Source organism: Dipodomys merriami, unplaced genomic scaffold (genome assembly GCF_024711535.1).
Source record: "Dipodomys merriami isolate MVZ:Mamm:240054 unplaced genomic scaffold, mDipMer1.0.p SCAF_78, whole genome shotgun sequence".
In the NCBI taxonomy this organism is placed as follows: domain Eukaryota; kingdom Metazoa; phylum Chordata; class Mammalia; order Rodentia; family Heteromyidae; genus Dipodomys; species Dipodomys merriami.
Genome location: NW_027206379.1, coordinates 3,757,888 through 3,779,328, shown reverse-complemented (window position 1 = coordinate 3,779,328; position 21,441 = coordinate 3,757,888). Strand labels below are relative to the sequence as shown.

At 60.9% G+C, this 21,441-nt stretch overlaps 1 protein-coding gene across 2 annotated transcripts in view; it reads left to right on the top strand.

The window, feature by feature from the left end:
• The first annotated feature begins 5,116 nt into the window (after nucleotides 1-5,116).
• The window catches only part of Shank2 (SH3 and multiple ankyrin repeat domains 2), a 300,166-nt gene continuing 283,841 nt past the window's right edge, over nucleotides 5,117-21,441 (top strand). For both annotated transcript variants that reach the window (XM_070009648.1, XM_070009647.1), the window contains exon 1: nucleotides 5,117-5,195. The gene's annotated coding sequence lies outside the window, so the exon portion shown is untranslated. The remainder of the gene's footprint in view (nucleotides 5,196-21,441) is intronic.

Here is a 21,441-nt window from a genome sequence, read left to right as displayed (position 1 = left end):
GGCTTAAAGTCCAAGATGGGTGACCCTACTAAAGTGCCCTGGGCTGCATCACACTTCACAAAGAAACAGAAAGGGAGGAGGCAGGTGCAGGAGGGGTGAGTGTGTGAGGTGTCTACCGACCCACTCTTGCAGGATGAGCTCACTGCACAAGGCCAACGAGAACTCTCTGAGCGTGGATCTCCATCCTCACCTCCCCCAGGAGCTCTCTGTCTGTCTGTCTGACTGTCTGTCTCTCTCACACACATACACACGCACGCACACAGGGTTGATTGCAGGGCCTCTACATGAGCCATGCCTCCAGCCTGTCTGTCTTGCTTTTATTTTTCCCATAGTGTCTCCCATTTATGCCCAAGCCAGCCTGGACCTCGATCCTCCTATTTTGGCTTGGGCGTCCTGGCTGTCTCTGGCCAGGATTTGTGCTCCAGGAGGAAGGAGCTTTCTCTCCGCACCTGTTTCCACCTGCTCTCTCTGTGCTGACTGCATCAGCTCAGCTCCTCCAGCGCCCGCTGCGCCCCCCCCCCCCCCCGCTCATGGGCATGAGGCCCCAGTGGCACCCCCACCCTCCCCCACCCAGGAATCTGCTCCTCGTCCTGTGGCCTTGGACCAACCCGGTGAAATGCAGGCCAGGTGTGCAGGTTCAGGAGCACGGGGCCACAACCTTCGTATTGTTTTGCTGCTGGTTTCCATTTCCTGGAGGTCATTTTGGTAAATATTACTTCCTATGAGCAGACGCACATAGGCGTGGTGTCTTTGGCTTCCTCCCCTCGGAGTGTCCTCCGTTGGTCTCATTGTGTGCCAATGCCTGGCGTCCTGTAAACATTACTTCTTTGTGTTGGTCATGGGGTCTTCTAGTCTGTTCCATTGATCTTCCATGCAAAATTCTTTACGAAAGACTTTTCAAGTGACCTCATGCCACCACGTCCAGCCCTGAGGGCTTGCATCCAGTAAGATTTATTTTGCGAAGCTAGATATAATCCTTTTAAGTAGATACACAAGCAAAGGCAACAAAGACTTTGTTTTTCTTTATTTCTAGAAATGTGGAGATTAAAAGTTAATCCCTCATTTTAATGAGAAACAGATTAGCTCTATAACATATTAAGAATTAGTCCTGCATAGAGTGTTAAATTAGATCAGACGTCTTTGTACCCAGAGACTGGTTAAACTGCAAGTTTAATCAATGTTTGGTCAATATGGGGGTTTTAACCAGAACCCCAGTAGTTTGGCTAGTTTGTGAATCATGAAATTGCTTCAAAATTTGGCTTCTAGAATGTGTTTCTAGAATGTTCTGACATGGGAGAAAGGTATTTTTCACTAATGTCCCGAGTATTTTCTGGTCATCTGTATTGTGACATGGTGTTGTGGGGCGAATTGCCCGTGGCTCTCAGAACTATGAGGCGGGTGTTTGGGATAGTAGCATTTCCTTTCACAGCTGAGTTTTCCTGTGTTTATACATTGCACATACAGTGATAATTCTGGAACAGCAAACACATTTTGGTCTGCATGCACTATGTGTCTCACCTGAGCTGGCAGAGTCTGGGGTACATTGCTGGTGTAACAGTCAGCTCAGGCTTGGTAACAAGCATCTCCCGCCTCAGCCTTCCACACAATCTGCAGGATGGCATGGGGGCTGTGGGCACAAATCCTCACCCATCAGCTCAGAACAGTTAGGGCCATCCGGGTCCCATCTGCTCATGCAGGTCACGATACCAAGGCCCATCAGGGAAGTCCAGTGGTACTGCAGGGTGAACAGCACCCCAATCCAGTCTCTCTGTAAAGAGAAATATAAACAGGATGTTGGATTCTCCTAGGTGAGCCCCAGCAAGTTTTAGAAACCCAGCTCGTGTCAGGCACCAGAAACGCATGCTCGTCATCCCAGCTACTCAGGAAGCTGAGATCGGAGGGTCGAGGCTCAAAGCCAGCCAGGCAGGGAAGTCCACGAGACTCTTATCTCCAATGAACCACCACAAAGCTGGCAGAGGAGCTGTGGCTCACATGGTAGAGCAAAGAAGCTCAGAGACAGACCTAGACCCTGAGTCTAAGCCCCAGGGCAAGCTCCCTCCCTCCCTCCCTCCCTCCCTCCCTCCCTCCTTCTCTCTCTCTCTCTCTCTCTCTCTCTCTCTCTCTCTCTCTCTCTCTCTCTCTCTCTCTCACACACACACACACACACACACATACACACGCACGCACAGTGGGGAGATTTTTCTCAAAGCTTAGTTTGAAAGGACTTGGGTACAGGCTGCCATTTTGGAGTTGACCCTTGGCAAGAGGAATGAGGGACAGGAGGGACAGGAGGGACAGGAGAGGCCGGTGGGAAGGCCGCAGGTCCGGTCTCTGCTCTGGCAGGGCTGGCTGCAAAGGCCCCGTGAGGGCTGGAGGCTGCGCATCCGCAGGCAGAGACGGCACTGCCTGGACCACCTCTGCGGTCAGTTCTCTTCTGCCCCGAGCGATGCGCCTGCCCTCCTCTCCTCCAGGCCCAGGCTTCGTGGTGCCAGCTGAGGGCCGGGAGGCAGAGGTCCTGGGGGAAGGACGTTGGGCAGGAGCCATGGGATGGGCCCAGCAGCCCCTCGGTGCAGCCGGCTTCTCCTGCCCGGGATCCAAGAGAAGCTAAGCGGGGCTCCCCCCCCCCCAGGGTGTCAGCCTTGGGCTCCCCATGGAACATGCCAGCAGCCTCTCCAGCAGGCCAGGCAAATCAGCCGGACTCTCGGAGAGCCAGTGTGTGGAGGGTGTCTGTGATGAGTACACAGGAAACACGCAGAATTTCCACGGAGGACCTGGGGGCGGGGGTCACGTGGGAAAGGAGAGCAGCTTCCAGCGTTTGATATGGGGAACATGAAGACAACAAATCTTTTCCTGTGGGTGAAAGCAAGCTTAGACACTCTGTGGAAATGTGTGGGTGTGTGTGGGGAGGGTGTCTGGATGGTTGGAGCACCTGTCTTTTTTTTTTTTTTTTTTTTTTTTAACATTCTGGGGTTTTTAATTTGGTGCTGGCACTGGGCTTGAACTTCTGGCCTGGGCGCCGTCCTTCAGCTTTTTCTGCTCAAGGCTGGCACTTGTGCCAACCTTCACTTCTGGCATCTTGGTGATTCATTGGGGTAAGAGTCTCATGGCCTCTCCTGCCCAAGCTGGCTTTCGATCGTAAGCTTCAAACCTGTCTCCTGAGTAGCTGAGATTACAGGCATGAGCCACGGTGCCTGGCTTTCATAAGAGAGTTTTTTGTTTTGTTTTTATTTTTTCTGGTCCTGGGGCTTGAACTCCAGGCCTGGGCACTGTCTCTGAGCTTCTTTTGCTCAAGGTTAGTGCTCTACCACTTGAGCCATAGCTCCACTTCTGGCTTTTTTTTTTTTTTTTTTTTTTTTGTAATTTATTAGGGCTAAAAGCTTCACAAACTTTTCCTGCTTGAGCTGGCTTCAACCCATGATCCTCAGCTCTCGGCCTCCTGAGTCGCTAGGATTAGGGTTACAGGTGTGGGCCACGGGCACGGAAGAGGCTTTTGGAAACTCCAAGGAGGTGGGGAGCTGAGGATGAGGCTGAACTGGCCATCTCTAAATGGACACAATGGAACTAGGCCGCGGGCAGGATCTTGTCCTTAAAATGCCAAACCACGGGGCGTCTCTGAGCGCTCCGGAAGGGCAGCGAACCCGAGGAGAGCCGTGGCAGGTGGGCAGACGCGCAGGCTCCTTGGAAGTGATTCTTGAGGCTGGGGGCAGGGTGGCTCTGGGAAGGCCGGCACTGGGGGCAGGAGTCTGGGGGAGGAGGGAGGCCCGAGGCGCTGGGGCTGGAGTCAGTCTGTGAGATGAGACCGAAGCACAGCTCCACAGCCCCTCACCGGAGTCTGGAAGGTTCGCATCTCAGTGCACTCTGTTCCCCAGCCCCTCCGGTTCCTCCATCACCTGCTATGCCTCCTCTGTCTTAGGGACGCTCACTAGGTGACAGAAGCTTCCTTTATCCATTCATCCTACGTTTTGATGCAATCTAGAGTTTAAGAAAGTGGAGGAGAGGGGCGCTCGGCATCTGCGCCTGACACGGGCCCCAGCCACGACTGTTTTAAGCGGAGAGCTTTTAAAGCGCACTTCTTTGAAATGTGGGACGATTATGCAAGGGGGGGGGGAGAAAAAATAAAGTAGAGCAAATATTTAACTTTGCCTTTGGTATGTTAACTCAGGGCCACACACAGCTCTCAGGTGTGTCCTATAACCTGCGTGTGTGTGTGTGTGTGTGTGTGCGCGCGTGCGAATGTGTGTGTCTCAGGTGGGGGCGTGGATTGGGGCTGGCTCCTGTCAGCCTCCAGTGGTCTCCAAACAGCGGTGACTCCACCCCTGCACCCCTCACCCCTGACCCCTGCAGATCTTGGTAGCAGGAAAATCCCTGCCTTTTCCAGAATATAGAAAACAGACCAGAGACCTCAATGACTTGCCCAGAGGCGCACAGCCCGTGCGCGCTGGATTTCCTGGTGAATTACCAGGGCGGCCGTAGGCTGGGCCCCGGCCACGGCTCCGGCTGCCGGGGCGGAGTCCGCAGGGTGTGCGCGGCCGGGGCGCCGAGCTCCCGCGGTCCTCCCGCCTTGCTCCCGCCATCCTCCCGCAGTCCTCCCGCCGCGCTCCCGCCGTCCTCCCGCAGTCCTCCCGCCTTGCTCCCGCGGTCCTCCCGCCGTCCTCCTGCCGTCCTCCCGCCGTCCTCCCGCCGTCCTCCCGCGGTCCTCCCGCCTCGCTCCCGCCTTCCTTCCACCGCGCTCCCGCCGTCCTCCCGCGGCGCGGCCCCGCCTTTTCTTGGCGGGAGGGACCGGCCTGGGAGCCGACCCAGGTGATCCAGGTACAAAGTTTCCTGTGCGGCTGGCCTCAGTTTCCCCATCCTCTGCGGGCGCGTCCCTCCCCCCCGGCTCCCCCCCCCCCGCACCGCCCCGGAGCCCGCGCGCTCGGGGCGCAGCGCGGGGCGGGGCCGCGGCCTCCCCGCCCCCCACACCTGGCGGCGGCGGCGGCTCCCGCGCAGGGCCGGGCCGGGCTGGGCGCGGCTCCGCGCCGATCCCGCGGCCCCGGCCAGGTGCGCGCGGACGCCGGCGTCGCGGGGGCTCGGGCCCGCCCCGCACGCGCCGCGGCCGGGGCCGGGAGGGACGCGCGCCCGGCAGGTGCCCCGGGCGCAGCCCGCCGCCCTCGCCGGGCCTCCGGGCGCCTCTGCGCGGGAGCAGCGCCGACCACCGGGTAAGCGGGCGGGCCGGGGCGGGAGGGGTCCGCGCCCGTCCGGGTCTCCGGCCCGGGCGCTCCGGGACGGCGTGCGCCCAGCGCGGCCCGGCCTCGCGCGGCCGCGTCGCCTCGCCCGGGGTCGCCTCGCCCGGGGTCCGGCCGCCGCCAGGGGGCGCGCGGGGCGGGGCGGGGACGCGCCGGGGACCCGCGACCCGGGCACCCGCGACCCCGCAGCGGGCGCCGTTCCGGGTCCCGCCGGCGGCCCGGGGCGGGGCAGGGCGGCGTCCGGGCCTCGGGGATCCCGCGGAGCCCCCTCCGGGAGTGCGCCCCGCGCCCGCGCCCCGCGCCCCGCCGCCGCCGTGAATTATGCAGGAGGCGGCACCGGCGTCCGAGTTGCTCAAGTTTCCCTGGCAACTTTCGTGCGGACGCCGCCACCCGCCGCGGGCGGCCGGGCCGGAGAGACCCTGAGAACCTCGAGGCCCCGCGATCTCCGAGGCCCCCGCGATCCCCGAGACCCCCCAGGCCCCCGAGACCCCCGCGATCCCCGAGACCCCCGCGATCCCCGAGACCCCCCAGGCCCCCGAGACCCCCGCGATCCCCGAGACCCCCCAGGCCCCCGCGATCCCCGAGGCCCCCGCGATCCCCGAGACCCCCCAGGCCCCCGAGACCCCCGCGATTCCCGAGACCCCCGCGATCCCTGAGACCCCCCAGGCCCCCGAGACCCCGCGATCCCCGAGACCCCCGCGATCCCCGAGACCCCCGCGATCCCCGAGACCCCCCAGGCCCCCGCGATCCCCGAGACCCCGCGATCTCCGAGACGCCGAGCGCCCCCTCCCTGGCCTGTGGGCTGCGGACAGAGCAGCAGGTGCGACCCCAGCGAGGCGGGGGGTGGGGGGCGGGGGACGCGGGGCGGGGGGCGCGGGACGCGGGGCGGGGGACGCTGGCGCGGGGCGGGGGGCGGGGGACGGGGGCCGCGGGGCGGGGGGCGCGGGGCGCGGGGCGGGCGCGGGGCGGGGGCGCGGGGCGGGCGCGGGGCGGGGGCGGGGGGCGCGGGCGCGGGCCTCGGGCTGGCCGCCGTCCCCGCTGGTCTGCACGCAGACGCCGCTCCGCGTGCGCCGCGGCCCGGGCGGGGTGCGTGGTGCCCGGGCTGCGGGCGCCCGAGGGGCCGAGGCGGTCTGTGGAGTCCGCGGCTCGGGGCTCTGAGCGCCCCGGGCGGGAGCCCGGGCTCTGGCCTTCGCAGGGCCCCCAGGGGCCATGGGGGAGCGACCTCTTTTCCATGCGAGCCGCAAGTGGGGCGCTAATGAGGCCGATCCGCTAATTAAGAGGAGCGTGGAGGGGGGCCTCCGGGGGTCAGGAGGGGGTTGGCCGGCTGACCCCTAACCTCTGACCTGGCCCAGGCCTGGCCGCAGCTCAGACCCCACCCCCGTCCCGTGGGGTCGCGGGGTGCATTTGGGGACCCCGCCTGCTGGTGGGGAGCGAGGCCGCAGGTGGTCCCCGGAGAACCCCGGCCCTGGGTTGGGGTGTGAGCTGGGGTTTGTGCCCCTGGGCGAGGCCCCCGCAGGGAGGTTCAGAGGCGCCCGTGAGGGACCCCGCGGGGGGGGGGGGGGGGGCAGAGGTAGACAGACCCTGGGCCGCAGAGGCTGCCGGCTGCCGAGCAGCTAGGGACTGGAAGGTTCTCAGGAGAGCTGTGTTCTCAAGGAAACCGGCCCATTCGGCCTCTAGGAATTCTTCCAAGAGGGAGGCGGGGTGTGGCGGCTGCCCGGAGCCTCTGTGCACCCTGGTGCCGGGAGACTGGGGTTCAGGTGCCAGGAGGAACTCATGTCTGTGTTCCTGGCTGCTCCGGAGGCTGAGATCCCAACCCTGATCTCCAGTTAACCAGTTGCACATAGGGCTAAGTTGGTAGAATCTGAATTGAAAACACGGAGGGCGTGTGCCTAGTCCTGAGGTCAGGGTGTCAGCCGCACTCTTGATGGGTCGGGAGATTTGGGCTGTGAAGGCCGATCTGTGGGCCCCTGTTGACAGCTCTTGGCTGCTTGTGGAAAATTGGATATTGGAGAGGGGGGAAGAGAAGGGGAAGGGAGAGGAGGGGAGGGGGAAGCCCCGAGACTGTTTGGCTTTCAAGAGGCCCGCGTGTTGTCAGGTAATTTCTTTCATTCCGCCCTGGCCTGGGTTGTGTGCACGCCTCTTGCGGGCGTCTGGGGCTGCTCTGGGTCCAGGCTGGGGGGTGGGGGGCTGCATCTCTGTGTAGGAGCCGGCTCTCTGAAGGGCCTGGCTCGGAGGTGGGGCGTGGCTGGAGGAAGGCAGAGGGATTCCGGGTAGCATGGGATCTTCTGGTCCATCCGCGATCAAGAAGAAAGGGCCCGACAGGTCTGGTGCTGACCCTCAGAGCGGCCCGCTGGGCCCGTCTGACAGCAGCACCCATTCAGGAAGGACACGAGGGTCTCAGAGGACAGCCCTGCGGTCTCCACCCGCCGCCCCAGGGAAGAATGGGAACCCCGCCCACCAAAATGGGCTCAGTGTGGGAGATGCTGGGGTGGGGACGTGGCCCTTGGGGACCCAGCACTGGCTCTGAAGTGGGGTTCACTGGAAAGACTCCCCTCCCGAGGCTACACGACCTGCGTGCATGAGCCTGGCCCCTCAGGCAGCAGGGAGACCAGGCTGAGACAGAGTCCCCCCCCCCCAGCCTCGCCTGGAGCCCAGGATGTGAACCCCCCAGGAGCGAAGGCTTCTGCTCCTCCACCCACCTGCCCGGCTCCCAGGAGTTTGCCACCCCTGCCTGTGGAGGGGTTGAAGCCCCTTCCTAGCGACTGGCAGGGGGGAAGAAGCTGAACAGGCCGAGGAAGAGTTTGGAGCCTGGGGTCCCCTCCTGTCCCTTCCCCAAGGCCTAGAGTGTTCTGACACACCCACCCCAATGTCCGATGGTGGGGGGGGGAGGGGCATGTGTGACCTTGGCATGCCAAATCAAAACCCTCGTTCTCTGGGGTGAACCGGGGTCACGCCGCGAGCGAGCCCCCAAAGTTTCTGGTCAGACTAGCAGATGGGCTGGGAGTGTTTTATGACCGATGAAAGCAAGACTGGGAACTGTCCTGACGCGGCTAATGTGTGCTCATTTCGTCGGCTCTGGTGGGAGATGTGAGGTTGTCAGGGTAACGGAGGATGTGACCAGCCCGGATTGAAAGACCGTCCGGGACTGGGGGGGGGACCTGCTGCAGATTCCAAATGAAGGGCTGCGGGAGCAGAGGCCGCTCCTGCCCCTCCTCTGGTGCCGACCCCCGCTCCCTCCCCCCCACCCCTGCCCTGCCCTGGGGTCCTGGAAAGTTCAGCTGAGAGCCCTGACCCCCTTCACTGAGAAAGGGCCCCCTGCGGAGTCTCCCTGCTGATAATCAGTGGAAACCTTCAAAAAATGTTCCTACCATGAAACCAGTATTCCCCCCAAAATACGTGTCATCTGTCTGCCGCGTGCCTTGAGACATTTTTCTCTTTCTGCTTTCAAATCTTTTTTTCTCTTCTCTCCTTTAGTTGATTTTTTTTTCCAATACTGGGGTTTGAACACAGGACCTGGTGCTTGCTAGACTGCTGCCCAGCCTTGCCTCTCGCCTCCTCTGCTTCGGTTGTTTTTGACATAGAGACTTGAGCGTCTTTTACCTGGGCCAGGTTGAGCTGCACCCCTCCGGGGCGGCGGGGGTTTAGGACTTGTGGAGATAGGGCCTCGTGCACATTTTGCCCTGGCTGTCTCAGACCACCATCCCCCCGATCTCCAAGTTCTGAGAGGCTGGGGCTACAGGTATGAGTCCCTCACTGTACCTGGCCTCCTGGGAAGATTCATGCATCAGCAGAGCCGGGAAGAACTGCACCGTAAACGTCTTCCGACCCTCTCAGAGGCTCTGGTGCACACTGTGTTTTAGTCCTCACGTGATGATGAGTCAGGACCTAAGGGCTTTCTTCAAAGGTTTGTCTGCAAAGGACTGAGCTCTTCTGTGAAGTCAGTGTGGAGATCTCAGAATGGTGGAGTCGCAGCTCGGCCGTGTAGACGGCTGTGGAGGCTGTGGACTACCACACCTGGACCCCGGTTACAGGGAGCGGGGTGCCGGGTGCGGGGGGAGGACCCACAGGCTAGGCAGGCGCTCTGCCGCTCCGTCCACACCGCTGGGCCCCGTTTGCGTTGGCCATTTGCGAGGTGGGGTCTTGTTTCGTGTGCGAGTGGCCTGGGCGGCTGGACTCCTGCTGCGCGTGCTGCTTTGTTGCTGGAGGCCTCGGGCATGCACTGTGTGCCCCACACCGGTGACAGCACGGATATGCCGTCTCCCAGAGAATTTTATTTTAACATAAGTAATAGGCTTTTATGCTCCTGGGTCTTTTATTAATTAACCTAGCATACTTCCCTGCAAAGAAAAAAAAATCAATCGACTTCTAGAAAAATTCTCCGTGACCTAGGTCACAGGGTGTTTGGAAATCGGTTCTGGCTGGGGATGTTTAATGGTGGTGTGTGTGTGTGTGTGTGTGTGTGTGTGTGTGTGTGTGTGTGTGTGTGTGTGTGTGTGTGTGTGTGTGTGTGTGTGTGTGTGTGTGTGTGTGTGTGTGTGTGTGTGTGTGTGTGTGTGTGTGTGTGTGGTGTGTGTGTGTGGTGTGTGTGTGTGTGTGGTGACTCCCCATGAGAAGTTGGGGCCCTTGGTGACCCGGTGAAGGCTGGGTTGACCTCCCCTCCCACTGGCTGCCAGAAAGCCTGGCTTGGTGCCCCCCAGGGGGACAGGTATGCCGTTCAGGTATGGATACAGGGGCTCAGGGGGTGGAGAGTAAGATCTGACCGTGTTACACCTCCACCATGCTCCAGGTCCCAGATTCCACCGTGCTCAGGGTCCTGGCAGCTGGCGGGCCTGGCGGCTCCTCGCTGCCGGGCGGGTGGAGGGTGTCTTTCGGGGACCAGCATTGTGAGGCAGCTCCCCAGGGGCCTGCGGGCCGTGTGCCTGGCCGAGGAGGGCAGGAGGCAGGGCAGGGCTGTGGCCAGCAAGGTTGGGTCCTGGGAGGCCCGGGGAGTGGAGCTCAGAGCCCGGGTCGGGTGACACAGGCTCCAGGCTGAGCTTGCGGCTCTGAGGGGGGGAGACCTGTGAGTCTTTTTTCTTTTTTTAATTGTGCCAGTACTGAGGCTTGAACTCAGGACCTTGGGAACTCTTGCTTGTTTTTTTTTTTTCCTCCTCGAGGCTGGTGCTGTACCACTTGAGCCATAGCTCAGCTTCTGGCTTTTGTTGTTGACTCATTGGTGATGAGTCTTTCAGATTTGTCTGCCTGGGCTGGCATAACATGGTGATCCTCAGGTCTCAGCCTCCTGAGTAGCTTGGATTACAGTATGAGCCACGGCGCCGACCTGGCTTGACTTTCCAAAGCTTCAGTCCGGAGTTTTGGATGGGGGGGGGGGGTGGTTTCTGTCTTGGTTGTCCCCCAGAGCATGCAGGATTCTGCTGTAAGGCTCTGGGGTCCCTCCTGCCTGGCAGTGCCCACCCACCCCCATGCCTCCCAGCAGCAGGCCTGGCTTGCTGAGCCCAGAGAACAGCCCTCTGCCCGCTCTATCTGCCCCTGTGCTGCCCCTGGAGGTCAGGCTGGTGCTGGGTGTGGTGCCTCTCCTGAGTGGGGAGGGAATGGGGGGGCAGGCTCGGTGGACATTTCTTAGTGCCCAGGTACTAGTGTTACTGAGCAGAAAGATGCATCGAGCTGCCCGCCCAACTCCCTCACCCACCCATCGAGCTGCTGCCGAGGGTGGGCATGGCCCCGCTGGACCCCAGAGCCGTGGGCTGCGGTTGCCCGTCCTCTGGGATGGCACTGTGGGTGTTTCCTGAGGCCGGGGCCAGGGCATGGGGGTGAATGGCCGTGGGTAAACAGCCAGGCTTCTCTGGAGCTTCAGCAGTGTCTAAGGGGTCCTGAGACTGTGCTCGATGCCCCGGGCCTGGGTTTGGAGGGGGCGGGGAGGTCGCTCCCCGTGTGTGCGCATGCACGTGTGTGCCTGTAGATGTTGAGAGATGGTGATCTGGAGATTTCCTGGGTCAGTGGTGCCCTTCTGTGGGAAGCATCTCATGAAAACTGTGCAAAGAATCGGGTGAGTTCTTTTGCAACGTTGAGTAGGATTGATGGTGAAGCCTGAACTTTTCTTTCTGTTTGGTTAAAAATTAATCCAGCCAGTTGCTGCAGCTCACATTTGTAATTCCGGTGACTCAGGAGGTTGCTATTGGGTTCAGGGCCAGTCTGGGAAAAATAGTTAATGAGCCCTCACCTCAAACAAAACAAAGCCGGGCATGACGGCCCGTGCCTGTCATCACACGCTGCAGGAACGGTAAATGGAGCCACACAGGCTCCACGGCGGCCTGGGAAAAACATGAGACCCTATTGGGAAACTAGCAAAAAAAGCAAAAGGGGCTGGAGGCATGGCAGAAGGGAGAGGGCACCGAGCAAGCTTAAGACCCTGAGTGGAAACCCTGGTACTGCCAAAAAACATGGATTAGCTTAATGTCTACTTGTTAAAGGTTTGTTGAGATTTCCCATTTCTTTTGGAGTCAAGATTGCGTGGAGGCTGAGATCTGTGGATGGAGGTGTGAAGTCAGCCAGGGTAGGAAAGTCTGTGAGACTCTTATCTCCAACCAACTGCCGAGAATTCAGAAGTGGAGCTGTGGCTCAAGTGGTAGAGTGCTAGTCTTGGGTACAGAGGCTCAGGCAGAGTGATTAGGCCTTGAGTTCAAGCCCCATGACCAACACACACATGCACGCACACACACACACATGCACGCACGCACACGACTGAGTTCATCAGCAGTCACTGCAAGGTCTCCGGGAGTCTGTTTGGCCACTGCTGTCCTGATGTCTTCTCATTTCTGACTTTAAGGACTAGGGGCTTCTAGAATCTTCCTGTTTCTCCTGCCTGCACAGTCTAGCGAAAAGCTTATCAATTGTATCGACCTTCTCAAAGAACCACCTTGGGCTCCCATTGATTTTTCTCGCCTGCCTTTCTAATCTCGGTTTAATTAATTTCCGCGCTGCCAGTGTCAGGTCCTTCCTCTGCCCGCATGCGCGCCAGTCTTCTCACGGACTCCGTTTCTGTCTAAGCTGCTTCCCTTCGATTCCACACACTTCGTCGCCTTTCCGGCTGGCTTCAGAATATTTCCAAGTTGGTTCTCTGAGCCACTGACTCTGCAGAAAGGCATTTTCCTCCCACTGAACATCTGAGAAAGTGTGGTGAATATTCTGGCTGTAAAATGACCCCCTCCGCCTCCCCCCTCGCCCCTGTGTCAGGTGCACAGCCTGGGCACTGAGTGCTGGCCTACCATCTGCAACTGTCACCACCACCCACCTTCAGAGCGCCCTCCCCCCCCCTGCCCCCGCTGCCCCTCCCCCCTGCTGTCCCCCCCGCTGCCCCTCCCCCCCCCCGCTGTCCCACCCCCACCCTCCCGCTTCCTGTCTCTGGATCTGATGTCTCCAGGAATGTCTTCTGTGTGAATCACTCAGGACTGGCCTCCACCAGCACAGAGGCCCCGAGGCTCACCTAAATAGCAGCTTGCGTTAGGGTTCTTCTGCCTGGAGTTCAGCTCAGTTCTGCATGGGGTTCTTTAGACGGATTCTCGTGGAGCGTCCATCATCCCTTCCCTCCTGGCAGGGTGGTTTCCTGGCGTGGAATTCCACGCGGGGCATTCCTTTCCTTTGTCACTGGGTGACGGCTGTGCCTGTTCGCATTGGGCCCCGTGGCTCCTGGCGAGAAGAACGCCATGGCTCCAGGCCTGCCCTCTCCATCCCGGCTGTTGCCCTCCCCCCGTTTCTTCCCGGCTTTTCCCTTTGTTCTGCGTGTTCGCGGGCTGGTTAGGCGGCGTGGGTCCCGGCTGCCGTGTCCAGCAGTGGCAGCCTCACTCAGCCTCCCCTTTCAGAGGTGGCGTTTGCCCGTTTGGGCCTCCTGCGCTTCCTTGCCCTGCAGCCTGCCTGTCCTTCGCGGGCCCAGTGTCTGCGCCAGCCCTGTGCGGCCGCCCCGCGGTCAGATTCCCGACCCCTGGCGTGCTGACCGCTTCCCTCCGGAGGCCCGGGCAGCTCTGGGCCGCGCCTGGAGTCGGGGAGCAGGGCGTCATCCTGGGAGGCAGGCTGGCGGGGCAGAGCTGTGAGCTCCGGGGGGTGGCCTCCTGCTCTGGCTGGTGGGACAGGTGAAGCGAGAAGAAGGCCTGGAGCCCTCACCAGGCCGGGGTCGGTCTGTGCGTGGCTCTGGGGCGGCCGCTGTGCTGGGAATGGGGACAGGAACACGCACCCTCTCTGGTTCTGCTGGCTGGGGCAGGGGGTGGACGTGGGCTGTGGACGTGTGCCCTGCCCAGCCCCGCCTCACCGGGCCCCAGCTTGTGCCTTTGTGGGTCTACACACCTCTCGCGTCTCCCGGCATGGCTGCCCGGGTCGCAGGCTGTGTGTGTGCCTGGCTTTGCCCGCCTGTCGCCTGCCCACCGACCCCTCTGGCGAGTGACGCCCGCTCTCTTGCCCATGGCTGCGTCTCCCACCCTCAGCCCCGGAGCCCAGTGGCACCCGACTTGTCATTCTGAGGCGCAGTGCTCTGCGCTGTGGGGAGGGGTCCGGCTGGTCTGGCGTCTGTGAGGCCAGGCTGCCCCCGACCCCTCCGACCTTCCGAGGGTCCCCGGTGTGGGCCCGAGGCCCCACCATGCGGTCTGCATAACACATCTGTTTGCCACGCGGCTGGCTCAGCACGGAGCATGCCAGAAAGCCTATGTGTGTGTCCCCGAGGCCCCCGGGGCCTGGCTGGGGGGTCCCTGGGACCGCTGTCACCGGGCGTGCCCGTGACCCCGCAGGGGAGGGTGGAGCGCTGTGATGGGATGGAGCTGTCCCGGTCCTCCGGAAGCGGGGGTCAGTGTGTACAGGTGCTGCCTGGGACCACCGAGGCCCGGGCCACGCAGCCCACGCAGCCCACGGCAGCGACAAGGCGGCTTCGGTAGCTGGAGCGCCTTGGCCCGGGGTGTGGGGCCCCGAGCCCCGCAGTGTCTTCTTCCCCAGCCCTCTTCCCTCCCGTGTCTTCACCAGGACACAGCTGTCCCGTGGACCCGCCCTGTGCGCGCACGCAGGGGCTGGGACCAGAGCTCGGCTGTGATGCTCGCTCTGTACCCCAGACCCTCCATCAGGGAGCCCCGCACCGAGCGTCTGCCCTGCAAGGTGGTCGCTGGCATTGCAGAGGAGGTGGGGAGATGCGGGAGCCTCCGTGCCTCCCTCGGTCCCCTCCCCCCGCCCCGCCGCTGTGGCCCCTCCCCCGGGCCACGCCCACGGTCCTTCCCGGCTGAACTCGGTGCTGCCTTGATACATCTTCTGGAAACCTCTGGAAGGGGTCGGCGGCTGGCAGGGAGAGGGTCTGCCTGGTGGTTTGGAAAGGCAGGGGACGTGGGGTGCATGTTTCTAGGCCTGTGTCACCCCAAGATGGTACGGGTCCTGGGGGCATGGTCTCCAGAGGGTTTACCTGGGCCTCTCTCCTGAAGTGGGGGTGTGTGTTTTCTGTACCCCCTGGGCAGAGCTGGGTCCTGGGCAGGCTATCCGGCTCCGCCTCCTTCCAGCCCCTCCAGGCTGTCGTGGGGCCACAGAGACATGATGTCCCCTGTGGCAGCACACTGCGGGAAGGTGGCCGCGTGGTGAGGCTGCGTGATTCCGGGCACCCAGCACGCGGCTGCGTCGGGGGAAAGGGGAGGAGGGGCCCTTGAGAGGGGCTTTGTTGGGGCATTGGTGACGAGGGCTGGGGGGCGGCGTGGAGTCCTCACGGCGCTGTCCGCGCTGTCTGTGGGTGACGGCCGCGTCCTGGCTGAGGCCAGGTGTACAGCAGCTTTGTGGGGCTCATACTCCACGGGGGGGGGGGGGCGCGGTGCCCGTGTCCCCTCGGCCTGTGCCTCGGGCCGTGATGCTGTGCTGGTGACAGGCCAGAACCGCGGGCAGGCGGGCCGGGGCGCCACGGCTGCTGGCTTGCTTGCAGGGCTGGGGTCTAGCTCGCTGGGCTCTGGCCCCTTCCATTTCATCTGCCCCCCCCCCCCCCCCCGCCAACACCAGCTTGATTGTTCCCCAGTGCTACCAGGTTGCCAGGGCAACACGCACGGCCTCCATCCGCCCATCTGTCAGTCACCTGTGCACCTGTTCTTCCCGTACCTCAGCCATGCAAGTGGTGACTTCCTGTCACCGTCCCGAGTCCCTCCCCCTCCTCCACAAGGGGAGAGTACTGTGGCTTTGGAAAGATGGTGACGTCCTGGTTGGAAATCTCCAGGTGGCTGAGTGGTTAGAGAGGTGGTGTGTGCTGAGGGGCCATGACCTCTTGTTTTCTTCGTGTGTGTGTGTACTGGGGTTTGAACTCAGGGACTAGGTTCCATTCCTTAGCATTTCTGCTCAATGCTGGCGCTCTACCACTTGAGCCACAGCTCTGACACTTCTTTTTGCTGGCTACTTGGAACATCCGGGACTCTCCAGCCTGAGTTGGCTTTGCCATTCGATCCCAGATCTCAGCCTCCCGAGCCAGCTAGGATTACAGGCGTGAGCCCCGGGCCGTGGATGCTGCAGGCCGTGGATGCTGCAGGCCGTGGATGCTGCAGGCCGTGGATGCTGCAGGCCATGCAGGTGGAGGCTGAGATGTCCCCAGAGGGAAGCAGGGTGCTCCCGTGCCCAGTGCAGCCCCTTCTGAGATCCCGGGCCTTGTTGACCTCTGGCCAGAGCTGTCTCACCCCTTAGTGAGAATATGAGACCCCCAAGGCCGCCAGGGCTTTGTGGATCCTCACGCAGCCTTGAACGAGCCCCGTGACAGGTGGGTGTCTGTGGCCGGGTGGTGGGGACAGGCAGGGGGAGGGGGGCTGTGTACAGGGGCCCAAGCCAGGAGGCAGGAGACAGGTGGAGCTGAGGCCTGTGTGGGACCGGCCACATTGGGATGGCCCACCTCCCTTCCCCTGACTGGGGGCGGAGTGCTTTGCCCCCTGGCGGCACACGCGCAGCACCTGGCCCCAGGGAGCCCCGGCTCCCTCCCCACCACAGGGAGAGCCTGCCAAGAGAGGGGCAGTCGGGACGCCACCTGGAGAGCAGGCAAGGGAGGGCTACTGTGTCTATGGCAGAGGCAACGGGACCCTGGGGAGAAGGCTCCCCCACTCCTGCAGCAGTGGCACCGTGTGTGCGTGTGTGCATGCGTGTGCATGTGTGTGTGCATGCGTGTGCATGTGTGTGTGTGCGTGTGTGTGCATGCGTGTGCATGTGTGTGCGCACACGCACACCCCAACACTGGGGCTTATACTCTGAGCCTCACACTTTTGCTCAGATTCTTTGCTCAAGGCTTGTGCGCTACCACGTGAGCCAAACTTCCACTTCTGGCTTTTTGCTGGTTGAGGTGCGTCCTGTGGCACCGTCTGCCCGAGGCTGGCTTTTTGAAGTACAAGCCTTGGCTTTCAGCCTCCTGAGTAGCTGGGGTTGCAGGTGTGACCACCAGCGCTGGTCTGTGGCTCCGCTCTTGCTCTGTTAAGTTCCCAAGCGCTCCTCATTTCCTTGGGCGGGGGAACCTTTGTTTCCCGGCAGCTGCACCCTGGTCTCTCCCCTCACTCACCACCTCTTCCTCCCTTTGACAGGCCCAACTTTGAACATGACTTCTGTCCTCAGCCCACCGGGTCCCCAGCGTTCTGGGATCCCATGCAGCAAACTTGGTTTTGGTCTCCCTGTGGGAGCTGGGGGTCTGTGCTGGAGTGGCCTGGGCACCATAACCTCCCTGGCTCTTCCAGCCCCTTGTTTCTTGTTGCCTCTACTCGGCAGAGGACTGCGGTTGGAGGCCAGCCCTGGGACAAGAATGAATGAGACCCCCTAGGCATCCCTGAAAACCTGGGCATGGTGGTGTGCATCTGTCTGCCTTCGTAGCATCCCTGGGAGGCTTGTGGTCTGGGCCAGTCTGGGAAAAAATAAAAACAAGACCGTATGGACAAAGACAGAAAGCAAAAAGGGTTGCGGTGCGGCTCCGAGGTAGAGTGCCAGCCCAGCTAGTGTGCGGTCCTGAGTTCAAACCCTTGTCCTGCCAGGAAAAAAAAATTCCAAGGTGTTTTGCTAAGTTTTTTGGTGCAGTTCAGAAGGGAGCAGAGAGGAGGCCAGGCGTGCACACAGGTGTCGGCAGGGCCCCGCCCCCCGCGGGGGCTGCCCTTGGTCTTCCACGCCACAGCCGTGCAGGGCCAGCCCGACCCCTCAGAGCTTGTGTTCTGCGGCTGAAATGAACTAGATCCATGTTGCCTTGGGAGTAAGTGCCCTGTGGTTTATTTCAGTGGATTGACAGGTGTTCTCTCCCAGCCCCCTTACCCCCCCACACATTATGTGGAGGTGTTTTCTGGAAGCTTCCACTTAGTTAATGAGAAATGGAGACTTTGTTTGTGTGTTGTTCTCGGCCTGGACGCTGGCAGCAGCCCCTTGTTCGGAGCGTTGGTAGATGGACGCGTGGGGCCCGCTGGGTTTCCCTGCCCTCCCCCAGCAGGGAAGGGAAGCTGTTCTAATTGCCAGGCTGGAAATGAGCACAGCTCCTGCCTTCCCAGCGTCCTCCAGCAAGCCGCTCATTCCCTCTGCATCTCCCCCGCCCCACGCGTCCAGAGGACCTGCCGGGCCTGGCCCTTTAAGTACAAGCCCCCATCAGCCAGCCACCTGTGCGGCTCATGCCCCGGCTACTCAGGGGACTGAGATCTGAAGATGTCTGTTTAAAGCCAGCCCGGGCAGGAAAGTCTATAAAACGCATCTCTCTAACTACCACAGTGGTGTTTCAAGGGGTGCCAGCCTTGAGCAAAAAGCTAAGGGACAGACAGCACCAGCCCTGAGTTCAAGCCCCAGTACACACACACACACAGACACACACACACACACAGACACACACACAGACACACAGACACACACACACAGACACACACACACACACACACAGACACACACACACACAATGACATCACTCTTGTTTGGGGGACGCACAGTCCCGGTGTATCTGGGGTGTGGATGCCAGGCCCTTTGTGCCTGGAGATCGATCACACAGGGCCCTGGTGACCATGCGTGGTTGTTGGGCAGGGCTGTGGGTTGTTCATCCTGCCCTGGGGAAGCCCTGTCCCCAGCGGTTCCCCGATGAGCCCTGTCCCCAGCGGTTCCCCGATGCCCCGGAGGCCCTGTGTCCTTGGCCTGCCAAGGGGAGGCGGCCGCTCTGCCCTGGGGTCTCTGCCATTTCCCTCAGCAGTGTTTCCTGATGGTTCTGTGTGTGACTTTTCTCATCCACTCTCGAGGGAACAGGCCTTGCCATCTGCCCACGGTCCCTCCTCCCTGCTGCCCCCTCTGCCCATCCCCTTCCCGCCCCCCCCCCCCCGCCCCGGACACAGCCCCGGCTGCTTTCCATTAGGACAGCCCCGAAAGTGTGTCACCCCGTGGTGGCCCTGCATTCTTGGTGGCTGAGATCGAGGGGCTTGCGGTGGGAGAGCAGAGAGAAACGGATGCTTCACGATGGGTGAGTGGCAGCCTCACAGAGAGGAGGACGCTGCCGGGTGCGATGGGGGACCAGCCCAGGCGCTGCCCTGGGCACTGGCGCTGCCCTGGGCACTGGCGCTGCCCTGGACACTGGCGCTGCCCTGGGCACAGGCGGGTCCTGGGCACTGGCGCTGCCCTGGGCACTGGCGGGTCCTGGGCACTGGCGCTGCCCTGGGCACAGGCGCTGCCCTGGGCACTGGCGGGTCCTGGGCACTGGCGCTGCCCTGGGCACAGGCGCTGCCCTGGGCACTGGCGGGTCCTGGGCACTGGCGCTGCCCTGGGCACAGGCGCTGCCCTGGGCACTGGCGGGTCCTGGGCACTGGCGCTGCCCTGGGCACTGGCGGGTCCTGGGCACTGGCGCTGCCCTGGGCACTGGCGCTGCCCTGGGCACTGGCGGGTCCTGGGTAGTGTTCAATGGCGTTACGCCCCGAGGCCTGAGCCCTGGAGCTGGTCTTTCCCGTGGCTGCCAGGCTCTGCTCCATGAGCCTGAACCACAGCCCCCTCTCCTGCGGACCCAGGGGTCAGCAGCCTGAAACGTGGGCCGCAGTCCTGGGCCCTCTGTGGGCTCCAGGGGCTTCCCTGTGCGGCCACCTCTTGCACTGGGACTCCAGTGTTGCTTGGATCAGCCCCCCCCCCCCGTTACACCCCTCCCCACCCCGTCTCTGCCGCATCCTCAAAGTGCCTCCTTTTCTCCTTTCCAGGTGCCATCTCTCTGGTCTCTTCTCTACTTAGCACAGGCTTCATGGCTTTAGGGCCTCCACTCTGCTCAGGGGTTCCCCTTTTAACTGTTTGTATCCGCAAAGGGCCAGTCCCAGATAAGGTCGTGGTCTGAGGTGGTAGGTGGATTCTATTTTGGATTCTATTACTTCGATCGCATTACCTCACCCCCCTTCCGTTGGTTCTACCTCCAATGTGTATTTTGTTTTCTTTTTCAATACAATGTTTCCCCCTGGAAGGACCGTCCAAATGGCTAACTCTGAGCTACTCAGAGTTTACAGGATTTGGATATATTTTGTTTAAAGTGTGAATTAAACTCAATGTAATGTTAAGCCTCTTTCATGGTCTCCAAAATGCTGTCTTCCAAACTTATTTCAAGTGATCTGTTCAGAGAAAAATACAAACGACAGTTTATGAGTATACGCCATCAAATCTAAGAACAGCAACATCAAATTTGTTTATCTTTTTTGAAAATGTAATTTCAGTGAATAATTTTCATGAACATGAAACACCTTGCAGTTCTGCTGCTCACATAGGCAAAGAACCAATCGCTGTTCTCGTCCGTATTTCCACCTAGACTCGAGAACATGCGGGCTTGGGAGGCTACCACACGGATTGTTTATGATTGTAAAGGTAAATTAAATTTAAATCAAAATACAGACCAAGCATGAAGAACCTGGAGCAATGAGGCCCGTACCTGAACTTGACCTTCAGGGGAAAAAAAAGGAAATCACTCCATCAATCCCGGAAGGTCAAATCCTCTGTTCCATATAATCTATGCACACCTTCTTGTGGGCTTTAACGTGTCTCTGGTGATTTGTATCTAGATGACCGCGTGGAAATACTTGGTTTAATGTAGGTAGTTGCTCTACTTCTTTTTTTGGTTAGAGAATAAGGACAAAAGAAAGAAGTGTGGGCAGTACAGCGGCAGTCAGCTGCGGATCTGTCCGGTCTGAGCCTGGGCAAACCGTCTGAGGCTGGCCTGTGTCTTTTCTGAGCACTCCCTGGTGAGATCTCCGGCTGTGCACGCCGTCCGTCTGTCCTCCCCCTCTGGGGGACATCAAGGCCTTGGAGCCTTCTCGTGTAGCCATCTAATCAAGAAGGGAGAAGGAAGAGTTCACGAGGAGGGTGAAGTTGATCAAAGTATGCAGTGAAGATCGAATGTCTGAAAGGAAATACCACAGTGAAACCCTTTTGTACAACTAGCCTATGCCAGCGAAGGTGCATATTTAAAAAGGAACATATGGCTGGGTGTGGGGGTTCACGCCTGTAATCCTAAGCTACGCAGGAGGCTAAGATCTGAGGATCAAGGCTTGAAACCAGCCCAGGCAGAAAATCCTGTGAGACCCTTTCTTGTCCCTGATTAGCCTTCAGAAAGCCGGGGCTTTCTGAAGTGGGGCTGTGGCTCACGGTAGATAGTCTGGCCCTAGCACCAGCCAAAACCAAGCCAAAAACATAGGGGAAGGCCTGACCTCAGATCTCGGCCTGGTCTCCTTTATAGGGTGCATGGAACCCCCAGAATGTCCCCCCCTCCTTGGCAGGGCCTCCCCTAGGGCGGGGTGGATCCAGGGACAGCTCTCCTGGGTGCTGGTCTGTGTTGTTCTAGCTCCCAGAGTGCATCAGCCGTCTTGTGTGCAGCATTGGAAACGTGAGGCCAAGTGTCATCCAGGCGGTGCTGGCTTAGATAGGGCTCTGTGAGGCTGGCCTGGGCTGGACCAGGCGGTGCTGGCTTGGACAGGGGCTCTGTGAGGCTGGCCCATGCTGATCCAGGCGGGCGCTGGCTTGGAAGGTACAAGATGCTGGAGAAAAGATGATGGGGTGCAAGTTGTCTCCAGTTCTCACCCAGCCCAGCCCCTGCCCCTGAGAGGGCTCTGAAGGCAGGTGACCCTCCATCCCATGGCAGCCTCCTGCCCCGAAGCTCAGGATGCCAGGTGGGGGGCTGGACACCTGGACGGCGGGGGGAGGGCGGCGTGGGAGGGCGCAGGGCTGTCGCTGGGCTGAGCCTCACCCCGTGGAAGGAAGCCCAGGCCGGCCTGGGACTGCG